The sequence below is a fragment of the Cavia porcellus genome, unplaced genomic scaffold (assembly GCF_034190915.1).
Source record: "Cavia porcellus strain 051 isolate PalLab524CR breed Dunkin Hartley unplaced genomic scaffold, mCavPor4.1 scaffold_14, whole genome shotgun sequence".
Classification (NCBI taxonomy): domain Eukaryota; kingdom Metazoa; phylum Chordata; class Mammalia; order Rodentia; family Caviidae; genus Cavia; species Cavia porcellus.
The window spans coordinates 70,755,607-70,778,086 of NW_026947497.1; the positions used below are offsets into that span (position 1 = coordinate 70,755,607).

Here is a 22,480-nt window from a genome sequence, read left to right on the forward strand (position 1 = left end):
ATCTCTAGTACTGACTAGCACCCCATACTTCAACCCTGTACATCTTTCTCTAGGGAAATTTCTAGTGACTGATGAGAGAATGACTCAAATAAAAAAGGAAATTGCTCCCATATTGCACTGACAACCTGTTTGATTTTAGAGTAGATGTCATCATCTCATTTTTAAAAAATATATTGTAACATTATAAACAACAGTTGTGATTTTAAATAGCTTTAAATTTTCGTAGAATGCCTGAACTTCTAACATGGTGAGCATCAGTTATAGAAAGAGAGGAACACGTGCAAGCTGCAAGATTGTGTTTTGGGATGATCAGGGAGCATGCATTTGCACAATAAATTGTTTCAAGCTAGTATAGTATAAGTACTTCTCATCTGTAATGGAAGCTTAACCATCAGATAATTTAAAAAGGAGAGAAATATTTTTACTAAACTGTGCCTAAGGCATCGCAAATACAAAAATGAGTAAGATGTGCCAATAGTTTTCATTTATTTTGCTATTGTGCTTATATGTTCAGTATTAGATACACTTTCCTCAAATATGTTAACTGTTTGGTCACATACTTTAAGGCATATCACTATTCTGCCTCATTGAATAAACAGTGGATGAAGGAGACAGCACTATAAGAAATTGATTTCATATTATATATTGTCAAAATAGGTAATAAACAATATTCTCTCTGATGCTCAATGAGTGAATAGATTTCAGTTGGTTTTTCCAAGCAGACAACTCTGGTAGTTCTCAGTTTACAAAATCTATTTTAAGAAAGAACAAATTTAATCATTCCATAATCATAGTCACCTATATACATCATTTATCTTTTCTGAACTTATGTTTAGAAAGAAATCATGAAAGTAATTTTTAAAAAAATGAAAGAGCAGAATATCTTGGGATTTTTTAACTCCAAGTTACCTTAACACATGAATTTCCTTTTATCAAGGAATAGAATAAATAACACGCTGATGTTATTAATTGCTACACATTAATGTCATTCAAAAATCCAGTTTCAGTACACATTTCAAAAATATATGCTTATCATTGTCAAGTTAAATGTGGCATCTTATTTTCTTTTTCTTTCTTCTTGAAGATATTGATACATTATAATGGTTTCTTTTTTTGTTCTGTGCTTGGGACTGAACCCCTTGCACTTATGCATATTAGAAAGTGCATTATCATGCATTTAATTGTGCTGTAGCCCAGTAATAATGTAAGTTAATCTTTGCAGAAAAAAATTCTGAAACTCAAAAATGCAGTTAAAACTATACTGATTGACAGGTTTGTCTTTTGAAGAAACTGACAAGTATAGAAAACAACAGAAGGTGGAAAAAATGATGAACGCTGTAATTGATTAGTAACTTAATTTTTAAATTTTATTTATTTATTTATTTACTTATTGGTATTTTTGAGACAGGATCACACTGTGAAGTTTGGTCTGGTCATGAGTTCACTTTTAGCCCAGGCTAGTCTCAAACTCGCAATAATTCTCCTGCCTCAGCCTCCTGAGTGCTGGGATTACAGGCGTGAGCCACCACACCTGGCTAGTAACATAATTTTAACAAAAGTATCAAAGCATGAATGAAAGTTGGCAAGATCAATAAATAAGTCCATAAGTTAACTATCATTTCCTTATTAACAAAAACTCTTCACAAATAAGCTTTTATTGTAAAATAGGTAAACACTAAAAATAACCTAAAATTCAACATTGAATAGTTAAATCTTTATGAACTTCTTGCTTAGGATATAATGTAAGCCTTTTTGCATTCTTTGGTCTCAGAATTGCTATTTAATTGGAAAAACAGATTTTGTAGCCAAGAAACAGTTTTATCAAATTTTCTGACAGATCAAAACCTTTTGAAGTATCTTTTCACAGAATAAAGCTGCTAAAATGGTAAAAATAAATCAAGGTTAAATTCTGAAGTACTGTAATAACTGGAGTCTAAAAATAAAATAAATATAAACGCCATTGCAATCTAATCCCCTTGGAAAATGTTTTGTCTTATTTCCCTCAGTCACCTTCTCCTCAAAAGAAAATCAGACTATTACATATTGTTAGCAGTAAGACGTGTTTCTTGTATGGATTACACACTCACCGTGAGCTGTATGTTTTCTTTGCTGAAAGATCAACTTTATTAATTCTATTTTCCAAATATAGTCCAAAAGGAAGAATGGTGGCAATGACTTTGTAGTTCAAGATCGTTCCCTATCATGTCTGATAAAATCGCGTACAAGTGACACAGCTCTGTTTTGAGTGCACTCCGCTTGTCCCCACACCCTTCTTGGCCTTCTTTTAGTTCTGTGCACCAGCAAACTGACTTCTGAAGTCTGTGCTGTCAGGTCCTCCTCTTCTTGTCGCCTGCTGAGTTCAACCACGACACATCCAGTAAGAGGGAAGAATGTAAGAGTAGAGCACAGGCAGGATATTACATTCCCTGACTGCCTCCCTGTTAGGATTTTTTGTTACATGGTGTAGACCCAATTAAAGGTCCTTGTTGTAGGTCTGGGTCTCTTGAATTCTAGCAGCTACTTTGTACCCTGCTTTTCCATCAAGTTCAGGGGTGATAACTATTTCTAGCCACAGCTAATTTCAGAGAGCCATATAGTATCCTTCACTTCTTATTAATCTCTTTCCTCTAGGATCAGGGAAAAACCACAGATACAAGACGTGCACATAGTGTAGTTTATGTACATTATGAAGACTGTGTATCATGACTTCTAATGTGAAATAAAGACCGTGTCTATCTGGTTCAATGAGAAGCCTGGATTGTAGACGGCTCCCTAATGACCCGTTATCCGGGTCCCCCTGAAAGGAATTATGCTGGAATCTGGGTTTGCTGGTCCTAGTCAATACTTGAAGTGAAGCAAAGTAAATGAGAGAGAGAATTAGATATTCTTTAATTAGGGTAATATCAAGTTACAATTTATCTACAGGGTCTAATACATCCTTCTGTAAGGACCAAGACAAAATGCCTCAAACTTTTAAAATGTTCACAAGAAAAAGTTTTATAACATCTTTAACAGCAACGGTCCTTAGCTAATACTACAATGCTGTTTCAACTCTGAGCTCCTTTTAAGCTTCAGGTCCATTGAAATGACTGAAAGGCAGGGACTTATATGAACAGAGAAAGTGTCAGAGATCTAGATTAATCTTACCTCTACATGTAACTAACTGTGAAACTGTCATGAAATGACTTAAACTATCTGGATCAAATTTCATTATAAGTTATGGATAACTTCTGATCTGCTGTTGCAAAACGAGGACCTTGGGAATTAAAGATATGCTGGTTCAACTCCGAAACGCAATGCTGGCTGCTCAGTTTCAGGGATGTGTGTACTATATGCTAGCGGGATGTGTTCTCTTCTTTCAAATGCTTTTGGCCTGTGCACCTTGAGCTCCATTTCCCAGGGATGCAACTTAAATTAAGAACAAAGATTGTGATGGATCTCGACAACATTTTGGCTTGTCTCTTTCCATTTTAAGAAATCTGAATTCCAAAAGGAATAAATGAGTTCCCTGATACCACACAGCGAAATACCGCACAGCTAAATCTGGGTGAGAATTTCAGGCCTTTGACTCCAGTTCAATGTCATGTCCAAATACAATGAAATATTTCATTAGATTTGTGTAAAACTGTATGTGTTTCCCGATGTGTGCTGTACCTCCTCTAATGGGGGGGGGGGGAGGCAGCGTGGTAGCAGAGTAATGGCCTGCAAAATAGCCACATCCTAATTCCTGGAACTTGTGACAATATGCTATATGGTCAAGGGGAATTAAGGTTGTAGAAATCATGACTACTAATCAGATGATTTTAAAATAGGTCGACTAATCTGTATCATCCATGTGAGTACAGTATAGTCACAGGAGTCTTTAAAATGAGAAGTGAGAGGTAAAAGAGTCAAAGTGATGGGATGGGAGGAAAGACTTAAGAGGCAAGCGCTGCCTTGGCAGATAGGAGTTATAAGCTTAGAAAGACAGGCAGCGTCTAAAAGCCGGGTGCAAAAAGCCAGGGAACAGATTTCCCCTACACTCTCCAAAGGACCCATAACCTTACCAACACCTTTATTTCAGTGGCCAAGGCCTGTGTGACTTCTGAGCTGCAGAATGACGATAAAATAGTGCGTGTTGGCTTAAACTGCTGAGTGGGTGGTAACTTTTTACAACAATTGACAGGAAGCTAATCTACCAGGTTAAATGATTTTTATTGCTCCAATCAAAGCCAGAGGAACCAAAACAAACTATGTCTTGTTTTATTTGTTTAAATCGTGCCATAAACTTATCTTTTCTTTTATGTTAGAATGAAGAAGGGAGAAGTTTTCAATGCTTAACAGTTCTAGAGCATAGGAAATTCAAAAGGGGAACTTCCATGCCTGTGTAGACACAGTGCAAGGTGCACGGAAAGGTACAGAGACACCAGAAAAGCTCTCCGTGGACCCAAGTACAAGCGCCTACTCCGGAGGCTGCAAACTGCAAGGGTGACTTTTGTTAGTGGCTTCTATTAAAGTTCCTCCTTGTTTTACATAGAGATGTATTTGACTCTTTGATGGTATCTTTAACATTTCAAAGCCCAAATTAGGTTTGGGAAACATAGGATGTGCATGCTGACTCCTAATGTTGTCAAGGTTAGGGAGAGGTGTTACAGGGTTCCGTGACTATGATTTGATAAATTTAGGGGGAGCCTTGAAGTTGTACTACAAGCAGAAAGCATTTATATTGTTATCAGACAGCCCTTAGAGAAGCAGCTGTACACATTCTGGTGCTACAAGGTCTCCATTGATTGTAGGTTTGAGATTGATGCCTCCCTCTAAAAACGTGAGCATGCTAGGACAGAACACAAAAATCACAATTTTTACCAAGTACTGCAGATGATTCCTTCATTTGTGCACCAGTTTTGAAACCTACTCCTCCAGTGAGACAAACTTTGAGACAATACCTTAATAGAAGCTCATAAAAGTGTACCAAGACATAATAAACAGCGGAGGCACACCCCGCCTCAAAAGACAGACTTTATGTTCTCGCTTTACTTAAAACTCAAATGGATTGCAAGATTAAAGTGGCAATTTTCTATCTCTGTTTCAGGACAAGAAAACTAAGTTTCTGATTAGCTGTTCTGAAGCTCAAATTTGTTCTGACAGGAATTCTATCTCCTTTAAAGAATTATCTAGGAGCAGTCCTCAAGCAACAAGTGATGGATGGATAAAGCACTGTAATTATGATCAAAGTCCGAAGACTCTGGTCTGTGTAATTATGCACTTCCTAGACTCTAAAAGTCACTTTGTTCCATTTAAAATAGGATGAGATATGGACATGATGGATGTGTACTTATTGGTTAGTCAAGGTTTGGGAAATGACAGTTATTAACATTTCTGTTTTACCGTAAGCCATAATATTTTGGAGATAATTTAGATGGAGAAAATTAATTATCACTCCATTCATATGCTGATTTTCTTGTTTGCTTTCTATTCTTGCCTGATGTCTAACTCTCTTATTATGAAGTAAACTCTTTGAAGATTAGAATGTGATTATTAAGCTTAGAAACAGAAATGTAAGGGCTCAAAATCTCTTGCCACTGTCAAATTTCCATTATCATTTTATTTTGTTTCAAATGAGCAAATGTAATCTGTTAAACTGAATAACAAACACCTATTCCCATATTTCATTAACTTAGGCAGTCTTATAATTGAGGGCAAAACCAGCATCACAACAACATTATGACTGAGCAAATCTTTATAGTTAAGAAATGCAAAAATGGAAGCTGGTGTGATAATTTAATCAGCTACATACCTACCTAAAGTAGCTTTTTAATATAGGTATTTTTTACAGATGTTGGCATAACTTGCAATAGCTAATGGAATGCATTAAAAAATTCATAAAAGAGATAACACTGTGATAAAGTGATAAAGCCACTTGATGTTAAAATTAATTATATTGCTCCTTACATTTTTGATTGCATTTAACTTAACTATTTTATTCTGACTTCATCAAGGTACTCAGTCTTTAGAGTTGCCTTAAAAATGGCAAACCTTAAGTACTTCAATTTAAATTAGTCATTAGTTCCTCTCTTGTCTTTGTCTTTTTCTGGTTCCATAAAACTTCAGTTTTTATGCTTGGATTTAATAGTATTCTTTATTTCTTAACTACAAAATTAGAGTGTATTTACTGAAGTTTTCTAAGGAAGCATACTTTTACTTCACTTTTCCATGACTGGACCACCACTCAAAAAAAATTCTAATAAGATATATGATTAGATTATTTTCAGACTGGCTGTCTTGGGTAATGAATGAAAACTCTGCTTGCCAGGGTATTTCAAACTAAAGTATGGGTAATCTAAAGAGCTGTGTTTGAGGTTTATTCACTAAAACTTGAAATATTAACAAAAGACTTATTGTCAGTACTAGAATAAGTGTGGGTGATGATAACCATACTCACTCTGACATGCTGTCTGTCTCCTTCACATACTAAACTACACCTCCTCCATGAAGGCACACAAGTCTTACTGCTGCCCCAAGCATCAGGTCTGTGACATCCCAGCTTATCTTCCTACATAATATTCAGGTACAGAACTGAGGGTATAGCTTAGTTGTAGAGCACTTGCCTAGAATGTGAAAGGTCCTGGGTTCAAATGTCCTGGACTGTAAAAATAAGGAAACATTTAGGTAGGTCCAAGCCATGCATAAATTTAACTCTAGCTCCTAAATTCTGCACCTCTAACTCTTTAATGCTTCAAACAAATAAAGTAAAGGTCTTGTTTTTTCTTCCTCTCTTCTTTCCTTTCTCTCTTTTGCTGAAACTTTACATTTCTCGATATCACAGAAGGGACTTGAAAAACCTTAAAGTATCACAGAGCATTGTCTGAGCTTTGGTTTGTGAAAGTGAAATTGTCACATTTGGAAGCTAAAGTAAGTAACTGTGACAACATATCAGAAAACGTAAAATGGATAAAACATCAGACTTTTGGATTCCGTAGGTGCCCTTTTTGTAGCTAGGTTAAAAGCATTTAAAGAAGATTTCTTCTGATAAACATTGTTAGGAAAATGAGGAATTGAAATGAGGGGAAATAAGAATGCCTTAAATAGTTCGACTTCATTGTTTACTATAAAAACATTCATAATCAATAAATATTCATCAAGTGCTAGATGTTATATATACTATAGGAAATCTTAAAAATCAGGTTCTATGTGTTTTTACTGTAGCAAATTTGGTTCTGGATTGTCTGAGTTAAGTGGGATCAAAGAAAGATCTTTGAATCTCAGCAAAAAACAAATGTCAGAGACTGCTTGGTAATGTATTTCCTAACATGTATCAGATGAAAAGTGTTTAGTGAAAGTCCTTATTATTTGATATTAGTTATACATCAAATAAGTGTTTATTAAACAAATATTTGTGGACTTTCATGATTTCTAACAATCGCACTATTCATGGTTTCTAACAACCATGGAAGCCCACAGAGAGAAAAAAAAAAAAAAACTCTAGTAAGCTGTCTCCTTTTGGATCCATAATTTGTTTATACATAGATGTTGTGATCATAAATTGCTTTATTCATTAAAATTATATCCCAAGCACCATTTAATGGTCTTATATTTTGATTTTCATATGTCACTACATCAGGATCTCATTAGGCTACTGCCACTTTACATTTTATTACTGTCATTATTTCAGAATATTACAGTTGATTGTAATGTTTATTATAAATTACACATGTTATACAACTGTTTTTCTTTTCATATATTTCCTTATACTAGTTCAGTGGGACAAATATTTGCAGAAAGCAAGTTGAAATATGTTCACCTCATACAATATGCTATATAATTTAATTATGTTATCTCACACAATACATTTATGAAGTAAGTAATAACGCCTGCTTTCATATGAAGAAAAATTAAGTTTGGTGATAACTAAACTGATGCAGCATAACTAGTAGGTAGAAAGATGTTGCTGTACTTCATTCTCACCTGAGCCAGAATAAGGAATCTAGAATTTGATTCTCTACCAGGACATGCTACTGCCTAAGAAGGGACAGAGTTAGCAAAAAAGAGTCTAGAAATTTTTAAGTTTCAGGACACATTACTATTTAAATTAGTGTGCCAATGTATTTTGCCAAAAATTTACAGCTTTGGATACTATTATTTTTTGATTTTGCTAATTTAAAATTACATGTGCTTTTAATCATATTTTATCAATTAGAGCAAGTGCAGAAACTATAATTAAAAATTTTAAGATATCAGCTCTTTTTCTTATATTTTTAGAAAATAAACATTAACCTTGAACAGATAACTATTTAGCATTTACTGAATTTTTATCATGTTCAGAAGCAGTTCTAAAGACTTTGCACCTTTAAATTTCTATCTGTTTATGGTGTGGTTGTCTGTGTTATCTAGTGCCAATCAAGAGGCAACAGCACAACATTTACAAAGACCAGCATGGACCAGCATGTGTGGGTTGACATTCTCAGGCTAGGGAATGTTAGATTTCCTAATTTAATTTTTCTGATGTCCCTTTTCTCAATAGTAACAGTATTGTCTTCTTCACTTTCTTCCTCGCAGTCTCCTCTTGTGCCTTTCCTAATGTATTAATTAGCACAATCTTAGTAGTCTTAGTTGCTTTCTTTATCCTGGAACACAGTTCCCAACACTGATAAATTAGAGCAGACATTTATTTTGGCTCACAGTTCCCAAGGTTTAGTCCATGGTTGGCAGGCTCAAATGCAAAAAAATGACATGGTATCATAGAGGAAAGCTGCTCATATCATGGCAATTAGGAAAAAGGGAAAAAGGAGAGGCAGGAAGGGAGATATGCACGTCTAGGTCATGCCCCTCATGACTCACTTCTTCCAACCAGATTCCTCCTAACAGCAAGTCAACAATATTGCCCTTTCCAAAAACCTTGCCTATGGGTGCATAAGGCCTTGATCTAAACCATAACAGTTCCTAATTGGTTAGATTAGGTTTAGGCAAATAAGTGAATTAATAGTATAAAGCCATTTGGCTTACAGAGTACCTAAAATATATCTTCATTTAAGTGTTAGCTCTTATTATTCTTATTTTGTGAATGAAGAGATTGAGGCATAGAGAGCTGCATAACCTTCCCAGGGTATGTCCACAGCTAAAGATGCTGGCAAAGATACTCAGGAACTAATGGTCAGTGCCTTAGTTCTCAGTACATTCTAATAAGAATTTTTTTAAAAATATAATAAATCTTTAAAGAAAGAACTCCCAAATTAATAATTTAACATTATTCTGAGAGGAAAGAGGACATTTATTTCCAGTATGATTCTCATCAATATATAAATCCTAAAGGCCTATATTAGAGGACAGTATTTTTTTTTCTACCTGTGAAATAAATCCTTTCATTCAAGTAAAGGGGACTTTGAAATATAAAAATTGTGCAATTTGCAATCTTCTAGGTACTCTTTAAATGAGTTTTTTAATTTCATGTCTTTGTTCCCCATGTGTTGATAACTTACATAACTCGTTGGATAATCTTTTTTATTATAATTCGCTGTTTAGAACTGTCTTTCCCATATTCTAAACAATCAGGTTAATTCTACTTTTTCCCCCATTTCCTCTTAGTCACAGTGATACTCCCCCCAAAGTGGTAATTTGACTCTGCACTTTAGCTTGAACAAATTTCTCTCTCCGTCTTTGCTGATTTATGCTGTCCTTTTATTCCTTTGCTGGCTTAATGAAATCAGTTCTTTCCCTGAAAACAGCCAGGCTATGTATAGCTCCTTAGTAGAGGCAGTGTGTTCCATCCAGCCAGGTTCCTGTTCATTCACAGACAAAGGAACAATGCCAATGTGTTTCTTAGGCATCGCTGCTATTTCCAGATCCTTGTTTACCTGATATCCTTCAGCAGTCTCACGATTTCTGAAACCTGTGCCATCAAAATGAGGAACTGAACCTCATGACAATGGGTTTATATTCAGAAACTCTGTTTTGCGTGGCTCCATTTCCCCCCTCTGTGGCTTCCACCACCTCTTTGGGAAGTCTCTTTTCCTTTTGATGGCCCTTCCATGGGATTTTTAGCAGTTCCTTGCTTCTTCAGCTCATGGAACTCCTATTTCCTTTTCATTTCAATTAGAAACCCACAGAGTCCTGTCCTTGATGTCATCAATGTCTGAAATCATTCCACTTCCAAACCTTGCATTATTCCGGTTTTGTATATGTCACTTTTTTTTTTTTTTTTTTTTTTTTTAACCCCCTTCACTTCTCTCCCATACCTAACTGGAACTAAGTATATTCTCTCTGAACATCCTCATTGTCTTCCTGGAAAAAAATCCAATCTCTCTTTAAAAGATCATTTTAATTTCTTTTTACTCCATAACATAGGTTGTACTCATTTATCACAAGTTTCTGTTCAACTACTGAACCTTCACCTCTCAGAGTGATGCCAATGGAATAATGCAAAATGTAGGGGCCCTTGTCAGTCCCACTCAATGAGAAGCTGCACTTTAACAGAGGCTCAATGTAGTTCAGGCACACACTCAATTGAAAAGCATTGCTTTAGCCTGATATTTTATCAGCTGGAAACATAAGAGCTGCACAGTAAAGGTACCTCGGAATGCGCTAGAAATGCAATTTATCAGGCCGATCTGAACCTGCTGAATCAAACGACCTGAGGTTCTATATCAGCTGTCTGTATTTTAATATCTTCATCAAGAGATCATGATGGACACTGATGTTTAAGAAGCTGACTATCCATTTCATAAAAAAGCAATTATCTGATTTATTTTGATATTCCTTCTGGGCAAAGAGTAGCCACTTTACAAACCCAGTAGAGGACCAAGTGAGTGGTCACATAGATGACGGAATAAAACTTTCAGTTATCGTAACCAATGATCTGTTCTTTCCTTTCTTTGATAGGCATAGAACATTATTTATGCTTCTCTTATAATATGTATGTTGACTTACTTAAATGCCTGATCACTTATTATTTCTGAGTGTATACTATGTTTTGAGTATAAATCGAAGGTAGGTAATCAGTAAATATGGAATTTGATTGAAATGCTTTTATTCTACATTTTTCTACTTTTTACCCTCAATACCTCTCCCCACTTTTCTTCCCATGACACGTTGTTTCCGACCAAGTGAAAGGCTGTAAGAAAGACGAGAAACTGCACTACTGGGATTTGTCTCTTCAAATAACAGAAATAAATCTTAGGAAGCAAATTGAAAATGAAAGTGAGAAAGCTGAGTGAATCTGCTTTGAGAGGAAAAATGCTTTCTGGCTATGCTCGCAATTTATTCTTGGATAAAATGTCTTTGTTTGCCACTGTCAAACTGTGAGGAATGTGATGCAAATGATGTTGGAAGCCAAAGGCAGCTGGGGTCAGAAATGAGTGTCTCCTGTCTCAGGGAGCACCATGATTTTCAGTGCCCAAAAACTGACTCTTCAGTTTCAACCAATAAAAATCCTTAAATGAAACTCTTGGCTAGATAACTCATACTACTCTTGTCAATAGGACCGCATGCATTCTTTTCACTGACCAGGGATGATTGTCAAAAACAGCCTTTGTCTACCACTGTGTTATTTTCAGCTACCCCAACAGCTCTGCCAAGCAGATACCACTGAGCAAAATAGAAAGCAGCGTAAGTGCTGACGTGACCCTCAGTTTGAAACCTTACGCTAATCATGACTGTTACCTCACTCTGATCTTTTTCTTAATGAGCCATACTCTAAAAACAAAAAGCAAATAAGAAACAAAAATGGCAGTTTGAAAAGTTTGTAAAAGTGTGAATATCTTGGCTAAGACATTGGCTATTTATATATCTGAGACTTGCGATGAGCAGTTCACCCAAGTCGTTAAATGTGACCCATATTTTAGCAGGCTTCCCTGAAGATGGATCAACCCAGCAGGTGCACTCTGGTGTATCCTTTAGTCATACACTGAAGTCCAGAGGGCTGACAGAAGATCAATTGGTTGTGCTTTCCTGGAAAACCACTGAAAGCTCCACATGGCTTACTCTCAGGGCAATGGGATGTGTCTCTCAGGAAACCAGGCATTCTTTATTTCATTTACTGAATGTTGCAACGTGCAGCTGTCATTGTGTATTACTCAGGACTTTTCAGAAGGCTGAAGCCAAGGCAGAAGGAATATTAGGGCTGTAAACTATATAGCTCTCATCTGCCATGGCACTTACTTTGGACAAAGATTTTGATAATGAAAATTGTGACTTTCAAAGCAAGTAGACTGGAAAAAAAACTATACATTCCTTTTGAAAAATACAGTTTTTATTCTTTTGCAATGGAAATGTTGATTCTCTGAAAGAAATTGAAATTAAGTTACCCTAATAAAGTTGATACAACTAATACTTTATACCCTAATAAAGATATCTTTGCTCCATGATAAATGCATGGAAAGACTAAACTAATTTCCAAGATTTTTTTTTACAGTGATATTTGCCAAAGATGTTATTGTAACCAGTTACTCTAACAGAAATATAAATTTGCTATAATTTTAAGAAAAACATGTTTATAATATAGTTTCAAAATGTTGGCAAATACACATACATGCACAGAGAAGTTAATGTCATGATTTAAATCATTACAATCTTCAACGGTCTCTGGAGTATCATGCCCAGACTGGTGCTACTGACAGGTGAGAGAGACTTTAAAGCAGAGTCTAGGTGGAGGTTGCTTGGTCACTGGGGTCCATCTCTGAAGGGAAGCTGTGGAGTGATAGTGCCTCCTCTTCCTCTTTTCTTTCCTGCCATGAAGTGAGTAATTTTGCTGCCCACACATCCCCACTGTGATGTGTTGTTTCATTATACAACCCCAATCAGTGGGACCAGAACCTCTAAAACTCTGAGGCAACTCTTGGTAAGTTGATCATCTCCCGTATTTGTTATAGTGAAAGCATGCCTACATGGGAGTGGGGGCACTCTTTAGTGATAGTATTTGCTAAGATGTCATGGCTCTCCATTTATTACAACATCACCCCATTTCTGTGTCATTCTTAATCGCGCTGTTACTCTGCTGCTTTGTCTGTATAATATGCATAACCTTTTAAAATGGTAGTTGTTTTTTTTATCATGTTTATTGTTATTTCTCTCTCCTCATAATTGAAGATCAGCTCCATGAGCTCAGAGTGTCTGTATACCTTGTGTCTTGTTATCCCAGGCACCATAACAGAGCTTAGCATACACGACTATCAGCGCGTGTAACTGTCAACTGAATGAATTACGGAGGAGTTACTAGTTAATAGTGACTCAGTCACAGTTGCTTTCATTGCTTTTCCTGTTGACTAAGGTAAAATTTCTTAAATATGAATGAAAAACAATAGTAGGCAGAATCTTACTGAGAAAGAAAAGCGTTTTCTTTTTCAGAAAAAAATGAGACATAATAAGAGGGCTAGATTAGTAGTCTTGTTAGCAGGACAATCACGACTTCTTATGTCACTCTCAGAATTTAGTATTCTTACTAAATCTTTTACAAAGTTTGTAAGCCTAGACATATTACTTGCCCAAATCCCGCATGATTATTGAGGCATCAATCACCTGAAATTTTCACATACAACATCTTACAGCTGAAGAAATATAAGGTTAAGGAGGTAGCAGCATACTGAAGATCACACAGATCTTTGCCTAATTGATGGCAATGGCAAGATGAGATTACTGGATACTCATCAACTGGCCACAGTCATCACATATTTCTCTCTTCATACTATTCATTTAGAAAGGTGCTGAACATCTGTGTGCAAGGTCTTGCTGCAGGCACCAATGAACCAGAACTAATTCAGACTATCATAGAATTATGTCTTATCAAAGTAACACATAATATGTTCAGTGGTGATACTTTTTACATAAAAATCTCACAAAATAGATATATACAGGATAAAAAGGCTAGTAGGATTGGAAAGAGTTCTATATTACATGAGATAGTCATATAATAAGGTCTAGCAGCAGAAGTGATCTTTAGTTTTTGGGAAAGAACTTGAAGGGAATGGAGAGATTGTCTGGCTGAGAAACAGCAGTCCAGACAGGGTACATAAGAAGTCAACAGTGGCTGGGGGACAGTGATGGAGAAAAAGGAGACAGGAGATGTGATCAATTGAAAGGGCACAGGGATTTGAAGGCAGTGTTTAAAGAATTTAATTTTGCTCCAATAAGAGATTTTAATGCCTTGTACTTGGGAGTCATTCACCTGTGTGTAATGTGGAGAACAGATGCAAAGAACAAGTCTAGGTGCCCTTGTTGCAGTGAGAGCTGACAGTGCTGTGTACAAAGCTGCAAGAAGTAGTATCAAGGTCGTAGTTCAAATGTTGACCAGGGAAAGCCTCGACGTTTATAGAGGTGGGCTTCATCCCGGGCATTGGTATCGTCTGTAGGAGGGCGTCTGTTTCCTCCACCAGAACATTTTATAAGCTGATAGATGTCCCTCCAATATCAGTTTTCAACCTTCAAAACATGGACAACTGGTGTGTCATCGACACAAGGCTGATTTCTTGCTGAATGAAACACTCAGATATTAATATGAAAACTAGAAAGCCAATGCAGTACTTCAGTTTTCTTTCAAGAATATATCTTTTGCATCTATTTATTGATTTAGCAAAAGAGAAGGGGAGTAAGTGATGGTGGGGAGCAGAGAAGGGGAGAAAGAGAGGATGGCAGAGAATGAATATGTTCAGTGTAAGTACTAACTTCCACATGACAGAGCAGAGAAACTTTAGTTAAGGAATTTGGTTATCCTAGTATCTAATACTATAAAAACATACCAAGAAGACACCCATATTCTTTGTCTGGAATGAACATGTGTCAGAATAGACTGGAGAGACTATGGTCAGAGACTGCAGGCTTCTTTCTTACTCTCCTACCTGATTGGAGGCCAATGCAACCTCCACCAACTGTGTCTTTACATTTGTTTTTCCTTTATGGTTATTAATAAAATTTATAGGTTGCTCTCCAGCTTTGATCTGACAGTACTGTGTCACTTCTATGACTTTGTCAACCACATCAGTTGTTTATTTGATTTAGTCATACAGAGTAACGAATGTCATTTCTCTGTTATCTTGATTATATGTCACCATTATAGCTACCTTATGTGATGCTTCTAAAATTTAATCCATCAGTGTTATATGCTGAGTCTACAGTGATTGAATCAACAACTTCAGTTTTATTTTCAAATCCAAGAACAACTTGGTCACTTTTTGTTTTACAGTTAATGTGTTCAGATGGAACTAGCTTCCTGCTATCTCAGTTGAGTACACCTCAAATGAAACATTTTTGGATATATGTAGTCAAGCTTCCATAACATGTAATTTTTGAACAAAGTTCCTTGAGTGTTTACATTTCTTAAAGCCTTTTCTCAAACCATGTTTAATTTTTAATAAGATGCTTGTCTGGTTTCCTATAACCTTTATATTTTTAAGGGATTATACTTAAATAGATTGTTATACTTTGTTATTTTAGCATCAAAACAGTGTGTTTGGGAGAAGCATCTTACGTGTTTCATGTAGTCTTTTGTGCTGGAGGGGAAAATGGTCAAATTTCAGCCCATCCTTCATTAGGGTTAAGAAGATTAAAGAAAAAAAATGATGATTAGATCTCTTTGTGTGTATTTTTGTGATTTATAGTAAATACTATATATCTAATCCATTTATTTGTGTGAAAACTTTGTTCTTATCAGCTAAAATTGGGAAAACATGTGTCCTGTTTGCCAACAAAATGTCTTAAAGTATAAAACTAGTTGAAGTATTTGCCTGAAACTTATAAAACAAATATTTATTTAAGTAAAAGAAAGTTAATATGAAACTTTTTAAAAAGATTTGCTTTCATTCCAAGGAACCAAAATGACAGGAATTATGACAATCTAAAAAATACAAGTTATTAAACAGAAATGTTTGTGAGAAAAGATAGCTTTATCTCTCATATGCTATAAGAAAAGAATCATTTTAGTCGTAGGTTTTATACTGACCTTGCCATCAGAACAGTAAGTAACTCATTCACCATTTCAGAAATTTACTGATGAAAATCTTTTAGTGTATTTTTGTATAAATTAACTTTAAGATGCATTTTTTTAGCTGAAATTTGTAGTAGAGATGTATTGCTGATATTTCCTTGTGAGAGAGGGGATTCTCAGAAATGCCAATATTGAAAGGACAGTTTACAAAAATATATCTAAAACACAAAACTGACAAGTAGAATAATTAAATTGAAAAGTCTAGAAGTTATAAATGCCTTTCTTGTATTTGTGACTTAATAATTTAAAATTTTTCTGTGTACTAAGAAACCCTAGCACTCAGATTTCAGCACAAAATGTCCTGGCCGCACATTATCATGTCCTGTCATCCTATTTTCCATTGTCACATGCCTTCAATGTAATTTCTTTTCTTATTGAACTGGAAGGGATCTTAATTGGATTCATGGAGGGGAGCCAAATTTTATCTCTTCAATTTCACCGAGAACACCTGGCGAGGCAGATCCTGAGTGAGCTATGGGACTGTAGCACCGCAATAAATGTTATGGTGATTTTAAGACTTGATCAGTGGTAGCAAGAAAGTCCAGAACTAATCTATTCATGACCTCAGGATTTGGGGGAATGAAATGAATGCTAGTGGTCACTTTTTAGCTACTCTTATTCTATTGGAACCTAATACAAATGGAAATTGAGATATATGCTCCTATAAAATATTTTTTCAAGTATTTTCATGAAGATTTCTGATTTAGTTCCAGAATCTAAAATTTGGGGAAGTTGTAACTTCCTTTCTCAAAGCAAGAAGCTGAAAAAAAATCAACCTTTTCTGGGATTCCTCAGAGAACTGAGTTGATTTCCATAGCTTCGGTAGGAATTCTCTGGAGTTCTGAAACATGCTGTTTTGGACCAATGCTTACACACATTTTATACCACTATGAATTTCAAGCATTGCTTGGGTTCTGTATAGCAGTCATTAGAGTTGAAAATATGCATTATCTTAGGGACTGTAAGCACTTCAGGGCTATAAAGAATGATGGGCATCATATTGTGTAAGCCCTGTTTCATCTGTAAAAGACAATGTGACCAACAGGAACAGATTTGTAAAAACATCCTCTTAAAGCAACTTCAAGATTAGGATCTCAATGTTAAGAGGTTACACTGTGCCTAGTAGTACAAGAAGATGAGTTGCTATGAAACTAAAAGGAATGTCACTACCAGGTTCAGGCAAAAGGAACACAAATGTCTCATTCACCAATTGAATGTCGTTCCATTTTTTCATTCTTTTATTAACACACATTTCATGAAAAATTGATTCTAATATGTGCCAAGCACAATGTAGTGGAAGGTACATGGGATACAGAAATGAATATCTATCAATCATTTCATAAATTCCTACTAACTGTTTTGGAGCTCAGTTAATCTCAAAATATTTGAAAGACCCCAAACATTGGAATTAAATTATAAAAGGAATTCAATTACATGTGCAAATCTCTCTATAATTTGGACAACAGCAGATTGAATGTTCAAAACTCAGGTGTGGCTGTGGCCCAAGACCATATTCTTTCACATTTCCAAACCTTACCATAAAATCTAACTTTAAAGAATTAACAGGGAAAAAATAAACATATGAAACAATAATAGACATGTAAGCAATAGAAATCTAAAATAATACCTAACAAAACTATTCAATATAAATTTGAAGCCACTGACTGAGGACTTACCTCACCACTAACCTATGCTTTTAAGTTGGAAATATGAGGGCAGAAGAACTATGCCCAAGGTCATGTAGAATTTTTTCTTTTTTTTTTTTTTTACTGCTGGAATGTGGACCCAGGATCTTGTATATACTAAGTACTGTATCATAGAGCAATGTCCATAGCTCTGTAAATTTTAAAAATTCAAAATGGCAATCTTTAGGGGTCAGGGATATAGCTCAATGGCACAGTGCCTGCCTGGAAAGCACTGGGTCCTGAGTTCAATTCCAAAACGCAGTATCAAAAAAATATATGACAATATTTATAGCTGGAGAATTTTTAAAATATTTTCAGACACTGACTTTTTATTTTATAATCAGGAAAAATGATACTATTGGGAATGTAGTGTTGCCATGACCAGGATGAACAGAAGCCAGAGTCCAGGAACAGTGGCGTAGAATTCAAAATTTATGGCCCTCTATCCTATTGAAGATGCCATTGTACAGTTTTAATTTTTCTTGATCCAATTTCAGGAAAATGTGACAGAGATACTACTTAGGTCTTCTTCTCTTTCTCTTTTTTTGTGGAATATTTTAATGATTATAGGCTATTCAGTTTTGCACTTGGATATTAAATGTGATGACATTCATTTACTATTTTTGGAGACAACAGAGTCCAGACTGGTTTTAAATTTCCTATAGAGTATAGACTAGCCTTGAACTTGTAGTCTTTCTACTTCATCCTCCCAAGTATTGGGATTATAGGTATGTTCCACTTCGCATGTCTCATCTGCTATTATACTAAATGGATCAACAATATTAATGTGGCAAGGTTTAATAAAACTTTAATATTTTATGTCTTCACATAAAATTTTGATCAGTACAAATGAAAAAGAAGGTGACAACTGAAATGATATAAAAAGAGTATTTATAGAAGTAACAGTCAAAAATTTCCTAAACATCTTAAAGGAAACTGACATTCAGATTAGGGAGGCATGTGGAACCCCAACTAGCCATAACCAAAATAAAATTGCACCCAGACATATAATAATCAACATCCCATAAATTCAACATAAGAACATAACATTAAAAGCTGTTAGAGAAAAGAAATCGATTATCTATAAAGGTAATCCCATCAAAATCATAACAGACTTCTCAACAAAAACAATAAAGTCAAGAAAATCATGGAGTGAAGTATTTGAAATACTAAAGGAAAATGATTCCAACCCAGCTGGATGTACCCTGCAAAACTATTCTTCAAAATTGATGTAGAAATAAGATATTTCCCTGACAAAGAACAGCTGAAAAACTTCCTGAATACCATGCAAAAAATATTGAAAGATATTTTAGATAGACATAAAAATAACTATGACTTCAACAACACCAACAGAAAAAAATCACTAAGCAATACAAACAATTAAACAAAGGCAAAAGGTAAAGAAGCAACAGCAGAAATATAACATGACAAAAATAACCTTTAATGCAAGTGGTCTCAATTCACCAAATAAAAGAAACAGACCGGCAGAATGGATCAAGAAACAACATTCAATCATATATGCTCTACAAGAAACCCATTTACTCAAAAAGGAAATTCATAGACTGAAAGTCAAAGGATGAAAAACAATTATTTTATGCAATAACACCCCCCAAAACAAGCAGGGGTAGCTATTCTGTTTGCAGACAATCTGAACTTCAACAATGATCAGAAAAGATAAAGAAGGTCACTACATACTAGTTAGGGGAAAATTTTAAGAGCAAAAGGTAAAAATCCTAAATATAAATGCACCAAATATGGGAACATTCAGCTATATAGATCAAATGGGCAGAAAGTCAGCAAAAAAATAGCAAACTGAATCAAACTTGTGAACAAATGGACTTAGTAGACATGTACAGGGTGGTTCGCCCAACAACATCAGAATACACATTCTTCTCAGCACCACACGGAATATTATCTAAAATAGACCATATTCTAGCCCATAGAACATGCTTAAATAAATGCAAAAGAATCAAATTTATCCCACACATGTTATCTGATCATAGTGCCATGAAACTAGAAATTAATGACAAAAAACTGCAAAAGCTTCACAACCAGATGGAAATTAAATAATACACTCCTGAGCAATCATTGGGTCACAGAGGAAATTAAGGAAGGAATTAAGCAACATCTACAAGGAAATAAAAATACAAATACAACTTACCAAAACCTGTAAGATGCAGTGAAAGCAGTCCTCAGATGGAAATTTATTGCAGTGAATTCCCACTTCAGGAAAACAGAATGAACACAAATAGACAACCTGAGGCTACACCTAAAACATCCAGAAAAAGAAGAGTAAAGTCAAGCCCAAAGCCCAAAGAAGGGAAGAAATTATAAAAATCAGAGCAGAAAACAACACAGTAGAGACTACGAAAACAAAACAAAGAATTAACAAATCAAGGGATTGGTTCTTTGAAAAAATAAATAAAATTGATAAGCTCCTAGTCAACTTTATTAGGAAAAAGAAAGAAACAACTCAAATTCAGGCAATAAGGAATGAAAAGGGTAAAATCACTGCAGATCCTGTGGAAATACAGAAGATGATCAATACCCGGTTTGAAAAACTTTACTCTCATAGGTTTGATAACACAGATGAAATGGACAGATTCTTTTTTTTTTTTTTTTTTTTTTTTGGTCTTTTTCCTTTTTATCGGTACTGGGGATCGAACTCATGACTGGCTGCTTGCAAGGCAGGCGCTTATGACACTGAGCTAAACCTCCAGCCCTGACAGATTCTTAAATACTTATGAATTATCAAAGCTGGATCAAGAAGATGTAAAATTCTGAATAACCCATTTTAATTAATGAAATTGAAAATGTAATTAGAACCCTACCAAAAAGAAAAGACCAGGTCCTAATGTATTCATGGCTAAATTCTAGAAAGGAATTCAAGGAAGACTTACTGCCCACACTCCTCAAACTCGCCAGTGAAAATGAAACAAATCAATTTTCTCTAACTCATTCTTGGAAGCAGATATTACCCTAATACCAAAAGCAGAGAAAGACCCAACAAAAAAGAGAGAACTATGGGCCAATATTCCTAATGAATATCAGTGCAAAAATCCTCAAAAAAAATACTGGCAAACAGAATGCAGCAAGTCATCAAGAAGATTATACACCACGATCAAGTGGGATTCATCCCAGGAATGCAGTGATGGGTTCAACATATGCAAATTAATAAACATAACACTCATCGATAAAACCAAAGATAAGAATCACATGATCATTTCAATAGAGGCAAAAAAAAATCTTTTGATAAAGTTCAACCCTCATTCATGACAAGATTCCTACAGAAAATTGGAATAGATGGTCTTTACCTCAATCTGATAAAAGCCATCCATGATAAACCAAAAACCAGCATCATATTAAATAGTCAAAAATGAAATCTTTCATTCTAAAATCAGGGACAAGACAAGGATGTCCATTTTCACCACTCCTACTCAATATAGTACTGGAAACATTAGCCAGAGCAATTAGACAAGAGAGAGAAATAAAAGGAATAAAGTTAAGAGAGGAAAAAGTTAAATTACCATTTTTTGCTGATGACATGATACTCAACATAGAAGACTCCCAGGACTCTATTGAAAGACTTCTAGATGCTATAACTAAATTCAGTAAGGTAGCTGGATACAAAATCAACATTCAAAAAATCAATAGCGTCTACGGCCATACCACCCTGAACGCGCCCGATCTCGTCTGATCTCGGAAGCTAAGCAGGGTCGGGCCTGGTTAGTACTTGGATGGGAGACCGCCTGGGAATACCGGGTGCTGTAGGCTTAAATATGAAAAAAAAAAAAAAAAAAATCAATAGCATTCCTATAAACAAACAACAAAATCACAGAGTGAGAGAAATCACAACCTCTCCAATAACATCCAAAAAAATGAAATTCTTAGAAATCAATCTAACAAAGGAAATAAAAGATCTACTCAGTGAAAATCACAACACTTTGAAAAAAAATCAGAGAGGATCTCAGAAAATGGAAAGATATCCCCTGTTCATGGATAAGAAGAACAAACATTGTGGAAATGGCCATTCTTCCAACATTGTTATACAGATTTAATGCAATTCCAATCAAAATACCATTAATATACCTCACAGATCTAGAGAAATCATTCCTAAAATTCATCTGGAACCATTAGAGACCTAGAATAGCAAAGCAAATTCTAGGCAACAAAGGCAAGGCAGGAGGCATCACAATCCCTGACTTGAAGTTATACTACAAAGCTACTGTGATAAAATCATCAGAGTACTGGAATAAAAACAGACATGAAAATCAGTGAAATAGATTAGGAGATATGACCACAACTACAAACACATTCAGCCACCTTGTCTTTGCCAAAGGGGCCAAACATGTTCACTGGAAGAAAGATAGCTTCTTTAATAAACAGTGTTAGAAAAACTGGCTTTCTGTATGCTGAAAACTAAAACTAGACCCATGCCTATCACCATTCAGTAAACTAGAAACAAAATAATCTAAATATTAAAACAGAAACACTAAATTTTCTGGCAGACAAAGTTGGTAAAAATCTTGAAGACATAGAGGGAGAGGCAGAGAATTTATGAACAAAAGTCAAACTACATGGGAAACATTTCCCAGAATCACAACCGGGATCTCATCTTATTAAAAAGCTTTGCATGTTGAAAGAAATATCTAGCAAAGTGAAAAGAAAACCAGTAAATCTTAGTCATCTCTCTCTGACAAAACACTTCTATCTAGAACATGTAAAGAATTAAAAAAAAATCAAAGCCATGAAATTCAAAGACCCAATCCAAACATGGGCATATGTGAGATAAAAACACACTTCTCAGCTGAAGAAATACAAATGGCAAAAAATACATGAAAAAATG

General features: G+C 35.2%; 1 protein-coding gene and 1 non-coding gene across 5 annotated transcripts in view; both read left to right on the plus strand.

Moving 5' to 3' along the window:
- Nucleotides 1-22,480, plus strand: part of Tp63 (tumor protein p63) — a 208,315-nt gene that overhangs the window by 2,190 nt on the left and 183,645 nt on the right. The gene's annotated exons all lie outside the window — the stretch shown is intronic.
- Nucleotides 21,290-21,408, plus strand: LOC111753606 (5S ribosomal RNA). Its single transcript, XR_002788408.1, has one exon. It is a non-coding gene; the product is annotated as a 5S ribosomal RNA (ribosomal RNA).